This window comes from Daphnia magna, unplaced genomic scaffold, assembly GCF_020631705.1.
Source record: "Daphnia magna isolate NIES unplaced genomic scaffold, ASM2063170v1.1 Dm_contigs144, whole genome shotgun sequence".
Lineage (NCBI taxonomy): Eukaryota > Metazoa > Arthropoda > Branchiopoda > Diplostraca > Daphniidae > Daphnia > Daphnia magna.
Window position 1 is genome coordinate 165,504 of NW_025533141.1, and position 15,989 is coordinate 181,492.

A 15,989-nucleotide genomic window follows, 5' to 3' on the forward strand; every position below is an offset into this window, starting at 1 on the left:
CTCCCCGGCGGGGAATTGAACCCCGGTCTCCCGCGTGACAGGCGGGGATACTGACCACTATACTACCGAGGACACGTGTGCTTCTCGACGATCTCTGCGACATGCTCGAAGTAGCATACAGACGGAAAGTCCTCAAGTACCAACACCTAGGGCGAGGGCTGCCACTGGTGCTTGGATCCCTAGATTCTTCGTACCCTCTAAATGACTACATCCGGTCTATTTTAGGAATAGACCACCCTAGCTGGTCTACATTCAGGAGGGAACCGATTGGCAGCGATCCACGAATAGATGGAGGTGGTTAGGAAACACTTGGTTGGTACTTCAGGTCAACACGATGCACAAATTGTTCACAGCATTCTTCTAACTGTATTCTTGTTATGGAATTTTCTGACGTTTTATGTATTTTATTACTTACATGTAATTTCTTTCCGCATATTTTCCGTGCTTTTCCCCTATCTCTGTAAATTCTTCAAGTATTAATTTTCATGTTGCTTATGTACTTTGATTGCATTTTTTTCATGTGTGGTCATTCCGCGTTCTCACGGAATGTAAGTATAATGATGTCAACCCAATATACTACCGAGGAAGCTTTTAGAGATCAAAAGCTATACATCCGGGTTGAAAGTGATGTCCCCATTAGCAGGTTCCTAGTTCGACAAAAGACACAACTTGAACTCAATTTGGCTATGTAGTTCAAGAGATAAACATGAGATGGCGTGTGATGTCGGATTCCATGAGTCAAAATCGAATGTGTATTCTCGTGGTCGAGAAGAACGTGGTTCAAGTGTCAACGTTTAAGAAACCAGTGCTCAATGTTGTAGACTTGTTCTACACGAAGGAGAGCGAAGGGAATAGTAACCAGAGCAAGATTCAGTTTGTTTTAAGGTTGCTGTTGTTGTTTACAGGTGTCTGTTTAAAAAGAAGCATGTACTTGAAACAGCAAAGCTGACCCCTCCCCGGCGGGGATTGAACCCCCGGTCTCCCGCGTGACAGTTGGGGATACTGCCACTATACTACCGAGGCACGTGTGCTTCTCGACGATCTCTGCGACTTTCAAGTACTACAGACGGAAATTGAAGTGATGTCCCCATTGGGTTCCTAGTTCGACAAAGACAACTTGAACTCAATTTGGCTATGTAGTTCAAGAGATAAACATGAGATGGCTGTGATGTCGGATTCCATGAGTCAAAATCGATTGTATTCTCGTGGTCGAGAAGAACGTGGTTCAAGTGTCAACGTTTAAGAAACCAGTGCTCAATGTTGTAGACTTGTTCTACACGAAGGAGAGCGAAGGGAATAGTAACCAGAGCAAGATTCAGTTTGTTTTAAGGTTGCTGTTGTTGTTTACAGGTGGCTGTTTAAAAAGAAGCATGTACTTTTAAAAGAAGCTGACCCCCTCCCCGGCGGGGAATTGAACCCCCCGGTCTCCCGCGTGACAGGCGGGGATACTGACCACTATACTACCGAGGACACGTGTGCTTCTCGACGATCTCTGCGACATGCTCGAAGTAGCATACAGACGGAAAGTCCTCAAGTACCAACACCTAGGGCGAGGGCTGCCACTGGTGCTTGGATCCCTAGATTCTTCGTACCCTCTAAATGACTACATCCGGTCTATTTTAGGAATAGACCACCCTAGCTGGTCTACATTCAGGAGGGAACCGATTGGCAGCGATCCACGAATAGATGGAGGTGGTTAGGAAACACTTGGTTGGTACTTCAGGTCAACACGATGCACAAATTGTTCACAGCATTCTTCTAACTGTATTCTTGTTATGGAATTTTCTGACGTTTTATGTATTTTATTACTTACATGTAATTTCTTTCCGCATATTTTCCGTGCTTTTCCCCTATCTCTGTAAATTCTTCAAGTATTAATTTTCATGTTGCTTATGTACTTTGATTGCATTTTTTTCATGTGTGGTCATTCCGCGTTCTCACGGAATGTAAGTATAATGATGTCAACCCAATATACTACCGAGGAAGCTTTTAGAGATCAAAAGCTATACATCCGCGTTGAAAGTGATGTCCCCATTAGCAGGTTCCTAGTTCGACAAAAGACACAACTTGAACTCAATTTGGCTATGTAGTTCAAGAGATAAACATGAGATGGCGTGTGATGTCGGATTCCATGAGTCAAAATCGAATGTGTATTCTCGTGGTCGAGAAGAACGTGGTTCAAGTGTCAACGTTTAAGAAACCAGTGCTCAATGTTGTAGACTTGTTCTACACGAAGGAGAGCGAAGGGAATAGTAACCAGAGCAAGATTCAGTTTGTTTTAAGGTTGCTGTTGTTGTTTACAGGTGTCTGTTTAAAAAGAAGCATGTACTTGAAACAGCAAAGCTGACCCCCTCCCCGGCGGGGAATTGAACCCCCGGTCTCCCGCGTGACAGGCGGGGATACTGACCACTATACTACCGAGGACACGTGTGCTTCTCGACGATCTCTGCGACATGCTCGAAGTAGCATACAGACGGAAAGTCCTCAAGTACCAACACCTAGGCCGAGGGCTGCCACTGGTGCTTGGATCCCTAGATTCTTCGTACCCTCTAAATGACTACATCCGGTCTATTTTAGGAATAGACCACCCTAGCTGGTCTACATTCAGGAGGGAACCGATTGGCAGCGATCCACGAATAGATGGAGGTGGTTAGGAAACACTTGGTTGGTACTTCAGGTCAACACGATGCACAAATTGTTCACAGCATTCTTCTAACTGTATTCTTGTTATGGAATTTTCTGACGTTTTATGTATTTTATTACTTACATGTAATTTCTTTCCGCATATTTTCCGTGCTTTTCCCCTATCTCTGTAAATTCTTCAAGTATTAATTTTCATGTTCCTTATGTACTTTGATTGCATTTTTTTCATGTGTGGTCATTCCGCGTTCTCACGGAATGTAAGTATAATGATGTCAACCCAATATACTACCGAGGAAGCTTTTAGAGATCAAAAGCTATACATCCGGGTTGAAAGTGATGTCCCCATTAGCAGGTTCCTAGTTCGACAAAAGACACAACTTGAACTCAATTTGGCTATGTAGTTCAAGAGATAAACATGAGATGGCGTGTGATGTCGGATTCCATGAGTCCAAATCGAATGTGTATTCTCGTGGTCGAGAAGAACGTGGTTCAAGTGTCAACGTTTAAGAAACCAGTGCTCAATGTTGTAGACTTGTTCTACACGAAGGAGAGCGAAGGGAATAGTAACCAGAGCAAGATTCAGTTTGTTTTAAGGTTGCTGTTGTTGTTTACAGGTGTCTGTTTAAAAAGAAGCATGTACTTGAAACAGCAAAGCTGACCCCCTCCCCGGCGGGGAATTGAACCCCGGTCTCCCGCGTGACAGGCGGGGATACTGACCACTATATTGTTCGGGTCTGACTCCGTCCGAAGCAGACGTGTTTTTATGAGCTCCCGTTTTTATCGTTTGTTTACATGAGCAGACGATCTTTTATCCTTATTTTTCGCGAAACCTTTTTGATACCTTTTTTAAAACAATAGCCAATATATTTATCGTTTTAATCATTTTCTTTCCTTTTTTATATAATTTCTCTGCTCTTTTCTTTTTATTTCTTTTTATTCCTTTATTCCTTTCTTCCCTTTAATCTTTTATGAAAGTGGTCCCAGGGTTAGAATGGCAGAGGAAGGAGCATCTAGTAGAAACGCTACTAGAGTAAGACTCCATGGGAATGCTATTAAAATCCCAGTTCCTCTGCCAAACATATTAAGATGTGGGGAACGAGCTTGCCAGGGTGAGCGGGGTAACGGGCCCTGGTCAGGGGAACGCAAGAGACAGTTGGCGGAGAAACACATCAAAGATCGACACTCGAAGAGAGGGGTTCAGTTCATGACCCAGTATGTCTGCATTGGCTGCAAAAAGGAGTTTAATTCCTTTATTTCAGCCGGCAGGCATGCAAGGCCCTGCACTGAGTCCCTTTCTTCCAGTATTCTCCGCCAATCCCTCGAACTCACCGTTTCTTCTGAAATCGGTGGTTCGCAGGGGTCCCCAAATCCCGCTCACTCACCTCTCCCCACTTTTCCCCCTTGTAGAATCGAGGGGGACAAAATAATTTTAAGATACCCTGGAGGACCCACTAAATGTCCTAGGTGTGAATGGACTACCCTGGCAAAGAACACCAGAGCCATGGGTAGTATTCATCGACACCTAGAGACAGCCCACACACTCCGACTTTTGAAATACTGGGAATGCGGAGTGTGTGGATTTGCTGGAGATGGCCCTACACTAAAAGGGCATTACCAGAGATTGCACCCAGCACCACAGCAATCACCCTCCATCCGGTCGCCACGGTTTTTCAACGCGGATACCTCTGTTCGGGATTCTTCTGTGGTAGCGAACTTCCAAGAGGAGATCGCTGTCACAGAAGATGAGCGTCAAGAGTTATCCGTGATGGGAATGCCGGCGATCGAAGAGGAGGGGCCTGGTAATGCCCAATCTCCAGCAAATTTTACCCAAAGCCCCATTTTAATTCTTGAGAGGGAGTTCACCGCATCTTTTAATACACAAAATTTTAGTTGGCTTTACGAACTCCCTCTACAAGAAATTTCTTATCCACCACCTGTAGCTCCGGAAGGGCCACAACCCGATCCCGTTCAAGAGACCCAACCCTTTTCCCCCAGTCAGCAAAATGTTCGAGGATGCAGCCAAGACAGCTCAGAAGAGCAAAGCCAAAGAGGCGGCGATTTCGCTTGTCTCTGGGTACCTGCTTTTCTGAGCTGCGAGACTCTTCTTGATCTCGAAGGCGTCCTCGAACGTTGCACTGCTGACTGGCTCCTCAAAGCACAGATTTTAGAAGACCCTAGCCCTGAAAAACCCCGAGGAAACCCTAATGGTAGAAAAAGAAACCAAAACCGGCAGATGCAGAAAGCCCGGCGACAGATCAAGCTCAAGGCCTACGAAGCGAGGAAGATTCAACGGCTCTTCAATATCTACCCAAGAAGAGCCGTTCGAGAGGTGCTCGGAGATCGTTCACCCTCGTACGATGGCACTGTTGAAGCTGCGGAGGAATACCTCGAGAGGACTTACCACCGCTCGAGTCTACCTTCGCAGCAGTGCCAGAGTGCGAGGGTACTCTACGACACCTGCGACTGGTCCCATCCATCAAGGGACCAGATGGACTTCCTCAATCGTGCGCCTAGCCAAAAAGAGCTTGAGGCTAAACTTCGTCGGGCAACAAATACATCACCAGGGGTCGATGGCTTAGAATATCGACATCTAAGGGCCCTCGACCCCGACTGCATCTTGCTGGAAACAGTTTGTAGAATAGTTTGGAAGATTGGAATTCCTAACTGTTGGAAAATATCGCGAACAGTCCCCATCTTTAAGAAAGGGGTCACTAGCGATTATTCCAACTTTAGGCCAATTTCCCTTCTTCCGACCATCTACAAACTGTTCTCGGGAGTAATCAGTCAGAGACTCACAGAGGTCGCCTCAGATCTTGGCTGGTTATCTCCCGAGCAAAAGGGTTTCCTCCCGGGGGTCCATGGTATCCAGGAGCACACACAGCTCTTGCAGACCGTTGTCGAGGAGGCAAGGACCAAACGTAGGCATGTGTCTATAGCATGGCTAGACATGTGCAATGCGTTTGGTTCTGTGCCCCACGCCGTTCTTGGAGAGCTGTTTGCTTCTCTTCCGATACCAGACGACCTCCGGCGCATCCTGGCGGACATTTACTCGGGGAATCGGATGGATTTTGCCGTTCAGAAAGAATCTGTTCGTATTTCCCCAACAGCAGGTGTTCGTCAGGGTGACGCTCTTAGCGCCCCTATTTTTAATCTGGCTTCCGAGCCCCTCGTCAGGGCCGGAAAGTCCAATATCAACCCCGGATTTTTATTATTTGGCTCGCTCGTCAAGACCACGGCATATGCTGACGACATTGCCGTGGTTACAAATTCTCCTGACGAGCTCCAAAATATTTTAGACATTTTATCCCTCACCGCTGACACCTTAGGGCTGCAATTCAACGCCGGGAAGTGTGCTTGCTTGGTCTTTGACAAAGGCAAGCCGTCTGAGGCTCTGTGCCGAATCGGTACTCAACCCATTCGGTGCTTGGGACCAGACGACCAAGAGACATATCTTGGTACACCGATCGGCGGGAAATTGCGGTTTCGTCCTCCCACTGACCTTATCCCTAACCTTGACAAGATTGCCGCCTCCCACCTTGCACCATGGCAAAAACTTGAAATCTTCCGTAGCCACCTTCTTCCCTCCCTTTCCCATCACCTCGCTTCGGGTCGGGTCCTGAAAGACTGTCTTACCCAACTGGACACTGAGTGCAGGAAGTTTCTAGGCCTTATTTGCAACCTTCCCAATCACGCAACGGTCCCGTTTTTCTACGCGGACCGGCGGGTTGGGGGCCTAGGAACATGCCGCCTCACTGATGATGCCGATATCTGGACCATCGCCAGGGCTGCTCAGCTCCTCACTTGTAGAGACCCTACAGTGAGGAACATATGCCGAGAGCAGCTCCATGACACCATCCGGCGAGGGTTCAGAAACGAGCATCCAGGAGTGTTGCCAGTTGGGGAATATCTTTCGGGATCCGTGGATGGGGGGCTCTACAGACTGAGGTACGCGGAGGCAGGGTCCAATCTTTGGACTCTTGCCCGCCAAGCTGCAAAACGACTGGGAGTGCGGATTGATGTATCCGGCGACGAAAATATAAGAATTGTCGCCGATGACGTCTCCGTAAGCCCAGTCGAAGGCAGTCCGCGGACTTCGGAAAGTAGCTCGGCAGCGCTATACCAGGGACCTAATTTCTGACAAGAGCCACCAGGGAGTAGTTGCCACTGGCCTCTCCCTGGAAGACAAGTCGAAAGACATGGCTCGCCTGGTATCCTGCCGTACGCCCCTCTCCTTCCGAGACTGGAGATATCTTCACAGGGCCCGGCTCGACATCCTTCCTCTTCGGGGGCACTCGTGGTTTTGCTCACAGGAGCAAGATACGAGTTGCCGCCGATGTGGAAAGGAAAACGAGACCGGGTTTCATGTGCTTAACCACTGTGAAGAAGGTCTCCAGCTCGCCACCAAGAGGCACAACACCATCCAGGATCTCTTGGAGTCGCTGCTAGTCAAGCAAGGACACGACGTCACGATCAACAATGCCATTCCCGGGCAGAGGTTAAGACCGGATGTTGAATTTCAACTATCCGGTTCCCGGGTGATGGTCGACGTCGTGGTCTGCTTTGACCAACCAGGGAGTATGGAGAATGCCTACCAGCGGAAATATGATAAATATTCTTCGCATGGGAGGATTCTCCCCCTGGTTGTCGGGTCTCTTGGATCATGGTACCCCAGGAACGACGAAATCCGTTCGATTCTTGGAATCAACGGAAGATCCTGGGGTGCCTTCCGATTCAGGGCCCGATTGGCAGCGATCCAGGGATCAATGGATATGGTGTGTGCCCATTTCCATCATGGTGCACCAAACCCCGAAGCTGAGGATATCCCCCTCTTCCCGTAGAAATTCCCTACCCAGTAGATTAGTAGACTCTTTCCCATCTATTTTATTTATGTAATTTTAGCAATATTTTAAAATGCACCTACCCCATACATGTTTATTCCCCTTCCGGAAACCCCTCCATAAACTAACCACTATACTACCGAGGACACGTGTGCTTGTCGACGATCTCTGCGACATGCTCGAAGTAGCATACAGACGGAAAGTCCTCAAGTACCAACACCTAGGGCGAGGGCTGCCACTGGTGCTTGGATCCCTAGATTCTTCGTACCCTCTAAATGACTACATCCGGTCTATTTTAGGAATAGACCACCCTAGCTGGTCTACATTCAGGAGGGAACCGATTGGCAGCGATCCACGAATAGATGGAGGTGGTTAGGAAACACTTGGTTGGTACTTCAGGTCAACACGATGCACAAATTGTTCACAGCATTCTTCTAACTGTATTCTTGTTATGGAATTTTCTGACGTTTTATGTATTTTGTTACTTACATGTAATTTCTTTCCGCATATTTTCCGTGCTTTTCCCCTATCTCTGTAAATTCTTCAAGTATTAATTTTCATGTTGCTTATGTACTTTGATTGCATTTTTTTCATGTGTGGTCATTCCGCGTTCTCACGGAATGTAAGTATAATGATGTCAACCCAATATACTACCGAGGAAGCTTTTAGAGATCAAAAGCTATACATCCGGGTTGAAAGTGATGTCCCCATTAGCAGGTTCCTAGTTCGACAAAAGACACAACTTGAACTCAATTTGGCTATGTAGTTCAAGAGATAAACATGAGATGGCGTGTGATGTCGGATTCCATGAGTCAAAATCGAATGTGTATTCTCGTGGTCGAGAAGAACGTGGTTCAAGTGTCAACGTTTAAGAAACCAGTGCTCAATGTTGTAGACTTGTTCTACACGAAGGAGAGCGAAGGGAATAGTAACCAGAGCAAGATTCAGTTTGTTTTAAGGTTGCTGTTGATGTTTACAGGTGGCTGTTTAAAAAGAAGCATGTACTTGAAACAGCAAAGCTAACCCCCTCCCCGGCGGGGAATTGAACCCCGGTCTCCCGCGTGACAGGCGGGGATACTGACCACTATACTACTAAATCGTAAATATTTTACCGATTTTTTCTTTACTTCTTTGGTTTTAGTCAATAAGAATTACTGTTTTATTCTTTCATATGTAAGTGGGCCCAGGGTAGCAATGGCAGAGGTAGGAGCATCTAGTAGAAATGCTACTAGAGTAAGACTCCATGGGACAATAATTAAAATCCCAGTTCCTCTGCCAAACATTTTTAAATGTGGGGAGAAATCCTGTCAAGGTGAGCGAGGTAGCGGTCCCTGGTCTGGGGATCGCAAGAGACAATTGGCGGAGACACACATAAAAGAAAGACATTCTAGGAGAGGGGTTCAGTACACCACCCAGTATGTCTGCCTTGGCTGTAAAAAGGAATTTAATTCGTTTATTTCAGCCGGCAGACATGCAAGACCTTGTACTGAGTCCCTTTCCTCCAGCATTCTCCGCCATTCCCTCGAACTAACCATTGCATCTGCAATGGATGGTTCGCAGGGTTCTCCTAATCTCGCTCACTCTTCTCTCCCCACGTTTTCCCCTTCCAGAATTGAAGGGGACAAAATCATTTTAAAATACCCTGGGAAACCCACGAAGTGTCCTAGGTGTGAGTGGACTACCTTGGCAACTAACACCAGAGCCATGGGTAGTATCCACAGACACCTAGAGACAGCCCACACACTCCGACTAGTTAAATATTGGGAATGCGGAGTGTGTGGATTTGCTGGAGATGGCCCTACCCTAAAAGGACATTACCAAAGATTACATTCCAGTCCCAATCCATCACCCTCCATCCGATTTGCTGGGATGCCCAATATGGATTGCTCCAACCGTGACTCTTCTGCTGCAGTGATCTCTCTAGAGGAGGTTACTGCAACAGAAGACGAGCGTGATGAGCAATCCGTGGTGGAAATCCCAGCGATCGTTGAATCCCCTGGTAATGTCCTATCTCCAGCATATTTTAACGACAGCCCAATTTTAGATCTTAGGAGGGAGTTCACCACTTCTTTTAATACACAAAATTTTAGTTGGCTTTATGAACTCCCTCCACAAGAAAATATTAACCCCCAAATTTTAACAGAACAGATTTTAGACCCTTCACCGAACCTTGAGATGTTATCCCTTGTCCCCAGTCAGCAAAGTATTCGAGGACGTAGTCAGCACAGCTCAGAAGAGCAGAGCCAAAGGCACGACGATTTTGTTAGTCTCTGGGTCCCTGCCTTCTTGGGCTGTGTGACACTTAATGACCTAAACGACGTCCTCGAACGCTGCACAGCTGACTGGCTCCCTAAAGCTCAAATTTTACAAGACCCTAGCCCTGAACAACCCCGAGGAAACCCTGACAAAAGAAAAAGAAACCAAAACCGGCAGATGCAGAAGGCCCGGCGACATATCAAGCAAAAGGCGTATGAGGCGAGGAAGATTCAGCGGCTCTTCAACATCTACCCAAGAAGAGCCGTTCGAGAGGTGCTCGAAGACCGTTCACCTTCGTACGATGGTACTGTTCAAGCTGCGGAGGAATATCTCAAGAGGACTTACAACCGATTGAGACCATCTCCGCAGCAGTGCCAAAGTGCGAGGGAACTCTACGACACCTGCGACTGGTCCCAACCATCAGAGGACCAGATGAACTTCCTTAATCGTGCGCCAACCCAACAAGAGCTTGAAGTCGTTTGGCAGCTTGGCGGGCAAGAGTCCAAAGGTTAGACCCTGCCTCCGCGTACCTCAGTCTGTAGAGCCCCCCATCCATGGATCCTGAAAGATATTCCCCAACTGGTAACACTCCTGGATGCTCAGTTCTGAACCCTCGCCGAATGGTGTCGTGGAGCTGCTCTCGGCAAACATTCCTCACTGTAGGATCTCTACAAGTGAGGAGCTGAGCAGCTCTGGCGATGGTCCAGATATCAGCATCATCAGTGAGGCGGCATGTTCCTAGGCCCCCAACCCGCCGATCTGCATAGAAAAAGGGGACAGTTTCGTGGTTGGGTAAGTTGCAAATAAGGCCTAGGAGCTTCCTGCACTCAGTGTCCAGTTGGGTAAGGGAATCTTTCAGGACCCGACCCGAAGCGAGGTGATGGGAAAGGGAGGGAAGAAGGTGACTACGGAAAATTTCAAGTTTTTGCCATGGTGCAAGGTTGGAGGCGGCAATCTTGTCAAGGTTAGGGATAAGGTCAGTTGGGGTTCGAAACCGCAATTTTCCGCCTATCGGTGTACCAAGATATGTTTCTTGGTCGTCTGGACCCAAGCACCGAATCAATTGATTATCAATTCGGCACTGGGTCTCAGACGGCTTGCCTTTGTCAAAGACCAGACAAGCACACTTCCCGGCATTAAATTGCAGTCCCAAGGTGTTAGCAGTGTGGGTTAAAACGTTTAAAATATTTTGGAGCTCGGAAGGAGAATTTGTAACCACGGCAATGTCGTCAGCATATGCCGTGGTTTTCACGAGCGAGCCAAATAATAAAAATCCGGGGTTAATATTGGACTTTCCGGCCCTGACGAGGGGCTCGGAAGCCAGGTTAAAAATAGGGGAACTAAGAGCGTCACCCTGGCGGACACCCGCTGTCGGGAAAATGCGAATGGATTCTTTCCCAACGGCAAAATCCATCCGATTTCCCGAATATATGTCCACCAGGATGCGCCGGAGGTCTTCTGGTATTGGAAGTGATGTGAACAGCTCATCCAGAACGGCGTGAGGCACAGAACCAAACGCATTGCACATGTCCAGCCATGCTATGGACATGTGCCTTCGCTTGGTCTTTGTTTCCTCGACAACCGTCTGTAAGAGCTGTGTATGTTCTTGAATACCATGGACCCCCGGGAGGAAACCCTTTTGCTCGGGAGATAACCAGCCAAGGTCTGAGGCGACCTCCGTTATTCTTTGGCTGATCACTCCCGAGAACAGTTTGTAAATGGTGGGAAGAAGGGATATTGGTCTATAGTTGGAATAGTCGCTAGTGTCCCCCTTCTTGAAAATGGGGACAGTTCGCGATGTCTTCCAACAGTTAGGAATCCCCAGCTTCCAGACAATTTTACAAACTGTTTCCAGCAGAATGCAGTTGGGGTCGATGGCTCTAAGATGACGGTATTCTAGGCCATCAACCCCTGGTGATGTATTGGTAGCCCGGCGAAGCTTAGCTTCAAGCTCTTGTTGGGTTGGCGCACGATTGAGGAAGTTCATCTGGTCCTCTGATGGTTGGGACCAGTCGCAGGTGTCGTAGAGTTCCTTCGCACTTTGGCACTGCTGCGGAGATGGTCTCAATCGGTTGTAAGTCCTCTCGAGATATTCCTCCGCAGCTTGAACAGTACCATCGTACGAAGGTGAACGGTCTAAGATGCTAGTTTATGGAGGGGTTTCCGGAAGGGGAATAAACATGTATGAGGTAGGTGCATTTTAAAATATTACTAAAATTACATAAATAAAATATGAGGGAAAGAATCTACTAATCTACTGGGTAGGGAGTTTCTACGGGAAAAGGGGGGATATCCTCAGCTTCGGGGTTTGGTGCACCATGATGGAAATGGGCACACACCATATCCATTGATCCCTGGATCGCTGCCAATCGGGCCTTGAATCGGAAGGCACCCCAGGATCTTCCGTTGATTCCGAGAATCGAACGGATTTCGTCGTTCCTGGGGTACCATGATCCAAGAGACCCGACAACCAGGGGGAGAATCCTCCCATGCGAAGAATATTTATCATATTTCCGCTGGTAGGCATTCTCCATACTCCCTGGTTGGTCATAGCAGACCACGACGTCAACCATCACCCAGGAACCGGATAGTTGAAATTCAACATCCGGTCTTAACCTTTGCCCGGGGATGGCATTGTTGATCGTGACGTCGTGTCCCTGCTTGACTAGCAGCGATTCCAAGAGATCTTGGATGGTGTTGTGCCTCTTGGTGGCGAGCTGGAGACCTTCTTCACAGTGGTTAAGCACATGAAACCCGGTCTCGTTTTCCTTTCCGCATCGGCGGCAACTCGTATCTTGCTCCTGTGAGCAAAACCACGAGTGCCCCCGAAGAGGAAGGATGTCGAGCCGGGCCCTGTGAAGATATCTCCAGTCGCGGAAGGAGAGGGGCGTACGGCAGGATACCAGGCGAGCCATGTCTTTCGACTTGTCTTCCAGGGAGAGGCCAGTGGCAACTACTCCCTGGTGGCTCTTGTCGGAAATTAGGTCCCTGGTATAGCGCTGCCGAGCTACTTTCCGAAGTCCGCGGATTGCCTTGACTGGGCTTACGGAGACGTCATCGACGACAATTCTTAGATTTTCGTCGCCGGATACATCAATCCGCACTCCCAGTCGTTTGGCAGCTTGGCGGGCAAGAGTCCAAAGATTGGACCCTGCCTCCGCGTACCTCAGTCTGTAGAGCCCCCCATCCACGGATCCCGAAAGATATTCCCCAACTGGCAACACTCCTGGATGCTCGTTTCTGAACCCTCGCCGGATGGTGTCATGGAGCTGCTCTCGGCATATGTTCCTCACTGTAGGGTCTCTACAAGTGAGGAGCTGAGCAGCCCTGGCGATGGTCCAGATATCGGCATCATCAGTGAGGCGGCATGTTCCTAGGCCCCCAACCCGCCGGTCCGCGTAGAAAAACGGGACCGTTGCGTGATTGGGAAGGTTGCAAATAAGGCCTAGAAACTTCCTACACTCAGTGTCCAGTTGGGTAAGACAGTCTTTCAGGACCCGACCCGAAGCGAGGTGATGGGAAAGGGAGGGAAGAAGGTGGCTACGGAATAGGTGAATACGGAAGGTGTCCTCGGTAGTATAGTGGTCAGTATCCCCGCCTGTCACGCGGGAGACCGGGGTTCAATTCCCCGCCGGGGAGGGGGTCAGCTTTGCTGTTTCAAGTACATGCTTCTTTTTAAACAGCCACCTGTAAACAACAACAACAACCTTAAAACAAACTGAATCTTGCTATGGTTACTATTCCCTTCGCTCTCCTTCGTGTAGAACAAGTCTACAACATTGAGCACTGGTTTCTTAAACGTTGACACTTGAACCACGTTCTTCTCGACCACGAGAATACACATTCGATTTTGACTCATGGAATCCGACATCACACGCCATCTCATGTTTATCTCTTGAACTACATAGCCAAATTGAGTTCAAGTTGTGTCTTTTGTCGAACTAGGAACCTGCTAATGGGGACATCACTTTCAACCCGGATGTATAGCTTTTGATCTCTAAAAGCTTCCTCGGTAGTATATTGGGTTGACATCATTATACTTACATTCCGTGAGAACGCGGAATGACCACACATGAAAAAAATGCAATCAAAGTACATAAGCAACATGAAAATTAATACTTGAAGAATTTACAGAGATAGGGGAAAAGCACGGAAAATATGCGGAAAGAAATTACATGTAAGTAATAAAATACATAAAACGTCAGAAAATTCCATAACAAGAATACAGTTAGAAGAATGCTGTGAACAATTTGTGCATCGTGTTGACCTGAAGTACCAACCAAGTGTTTCCTAACCACCTCCATCTATTCGTGGATCGCTGCCAATCGGTTCCCTCCTGAATGTAGACCAGCTAGGGTGGTCTATTCCTAAAATAGACCGGATGTAGTCATTTAGAGGGTACGAAGAATCTAGGGATCCAAGCACCAGTGGCAGCCCTCGCCCTAGGTGTTGGTACTTGAGGACTTTCCGTCTGTATGCTACTTCGAGCATGTCGCAGAGATCGTCGAGAAGCAAACGTGTCCTCGGTAGTATAGTGGTCAGTATCCCCGCCTGTCACGCGGGAGACCGGGGTTCAATTCCCCGCCGGGGAGGGGGGTCAGCTTTGCTGTTTCAAGTACATGCTTCTTTTTAAACAGCCACCTGTAAACAACAACAACAACCTTAAAACAAACTGAATCTTGCTCTGGTTACTATTCCCTTCGCTCTCCTTCGTGTAGAACAAGTCTACAACATTGAGCACTGGTTTCTTAAACGTTGACACTTGAACCACGTTCTTCTCGACCACGAGAATACACATTCGATTTTGACTCATGGAATCCGACATCACACGCCATCTCATGTTTATCTCTTGAACTACATAGCCAAATTGAGTTCAAGTTGTGTCTTTTGTCGAACTAGGAACCTGCTAATGGGGACATCACTTTCAACCCGGATGTATAGCTTTTGATCTCTAAAAGCTTCCTCGGTAGTATATTGGGTTGACATCATTATACTTACATTCCGTGAGAACGCGGAATGACCACACATGAAAAAAATGCAATCAAAGTACACAAGCAACATGAAAATTAATACTTGAAGAATTTACAGAGATAGGGGAAAAGCACGGAAAATATGCGGAAAGAAATTACATGTAAGTAATAAAATACATAAAACGTCAGAAAATTCCATAACAAGAATACAGTTAGAAGAATGCTGTGAACAATTTGTGCATCGTGTTGACCTGAAGTACCAACCAAGTGTTTCCTAACCACCTCCATCTATTCGTGGATCGCTGCCAATCGGTTCCCTCCTGAATGTAGACCAGCTAGGGTGGTCTATTCCTAAAATAGACCGGATTTAGTCATTTAGAGGGTACGAAGAATCTAGGGATCCAAGCACCAGTGGCAGCCCTCGCCCTAGGTGTTGGTACTTGAGGACTTTCCGCCTGTATGCTACTTCGAGCATGTCGCATAGATCGTCGAGAAGCACACGTGTCCTCGGTAGTATAGTGGTCAGTATCCCCGCCTGTCACGCGGGAGACCGGGGTTCAATTCCCCGCCGGGGAGGGGGTCAGCTTTGCTGTTTCAAGTACATGCTTCTTTTTAAACAGCCACCTGTAAACAACAACAACAACCTTAAAACAAACTGAATCTTGCTCTGGTTACTATTCCCTTCGCTCTCCTTCGTGTAGAACAAGTCTACAACATTGAGCACTGGTTTCTTAAACGTTGACACTTGAACCACGTTCTTCTCGACCACGAGAATACACATTCGATTTTGACTCATGGAATCCGACATCACACGCCATCTCATGTTTATCTCTTGAACTACATAGCCAAATTGAGTTCAAGTTGTGTCTTTTGTCGAACTAGGAACCTGCTAATGGGGACATCACTTTCAACCCGGATGTATAGCTTTTGATCTCTAAAAGCTTCCTCGGTAGTATATTGGGTTGACATCATTATACTTACATTCCGTGAGAACGCGGAATGACCACACATGAAAAAAATGCAATCAAAGTACATAAGCAACATTAAAATTAATACTTGAAGAATTTACAGAGATAGGGGAAAAGCACGGAAAATATGCGGAAAGAAATTACATGTAAGTAATAAAATACATAAAACGTCAGAAAAACCATAACAAGAATACAGTTAGAAGAATGCTGTGAACAATTTGTGCATCGTGTTGACCTGAAGTACCAACCAAGTGTTTCCTAACCACCTCCATCTATTCGTGGATCGCTGCCAATCGGTTCCCTCCTGAATGTAG

The 15,989-nt window shown here is 47.3% G+C and overlaps 6 non-coding genes across 6 annotated transcripts; 3 read left to right on the forward strand and 3 right to left on the reverse strand.

Annotated features, from left to right (window-relative positions):
* Positions 1–72, reverse strand: Trnad-guc. Its single transcript has one exon. It is a non-coding gene; the product is annotated as a tRNA-Asp (tRNA).
* Positions 73–1,396: 1,324 nt separating this feature from the next.
* Positions 1,397–1,470, reverse strand: Trnad-guc. The gene has a single exon. It is a non-coding gene; the product is annotated as a tRNA-Asp (tRNA).
* Positions 1,471–2,351: 881 nt separating this feature from the next.
* Positions 2,352–2,424, reverse strand: Trnad-guc. Its single transcript has one exon. It is a non-coding gene; the product is annotated as a tRNA-Asp (tRNA).
* Positions 2,425–13,304: 10,880 nt separating this feature from the next.
* On the forward strand, positions 13,305–13,376 carry Trnad-guc. The gene has a single exon. It is a non-coding gene; the product is annotated as a tRNA-Asp (tRNA).
* Positions 13,377–14,257: 881 nt separating this feature from the next.
* Positions 14,258–14,329, forward strand: Trnad-guc. Its single transcript has one exon. It is a non-coding gene; the product is annotated as a tRNA-Asp (tRNA).
* Positions 14,330–15,211: 882 nt separating this feature from the next.
* Positions 15,212–15,283, forward strand: Trnad-guc. The gene has a single exon. It is a non-coding gene; the product is annotated as a tRNA-Asp (tRNA).
* Positions 15,284–15,989: the final 706 nt, after the last annotated feature.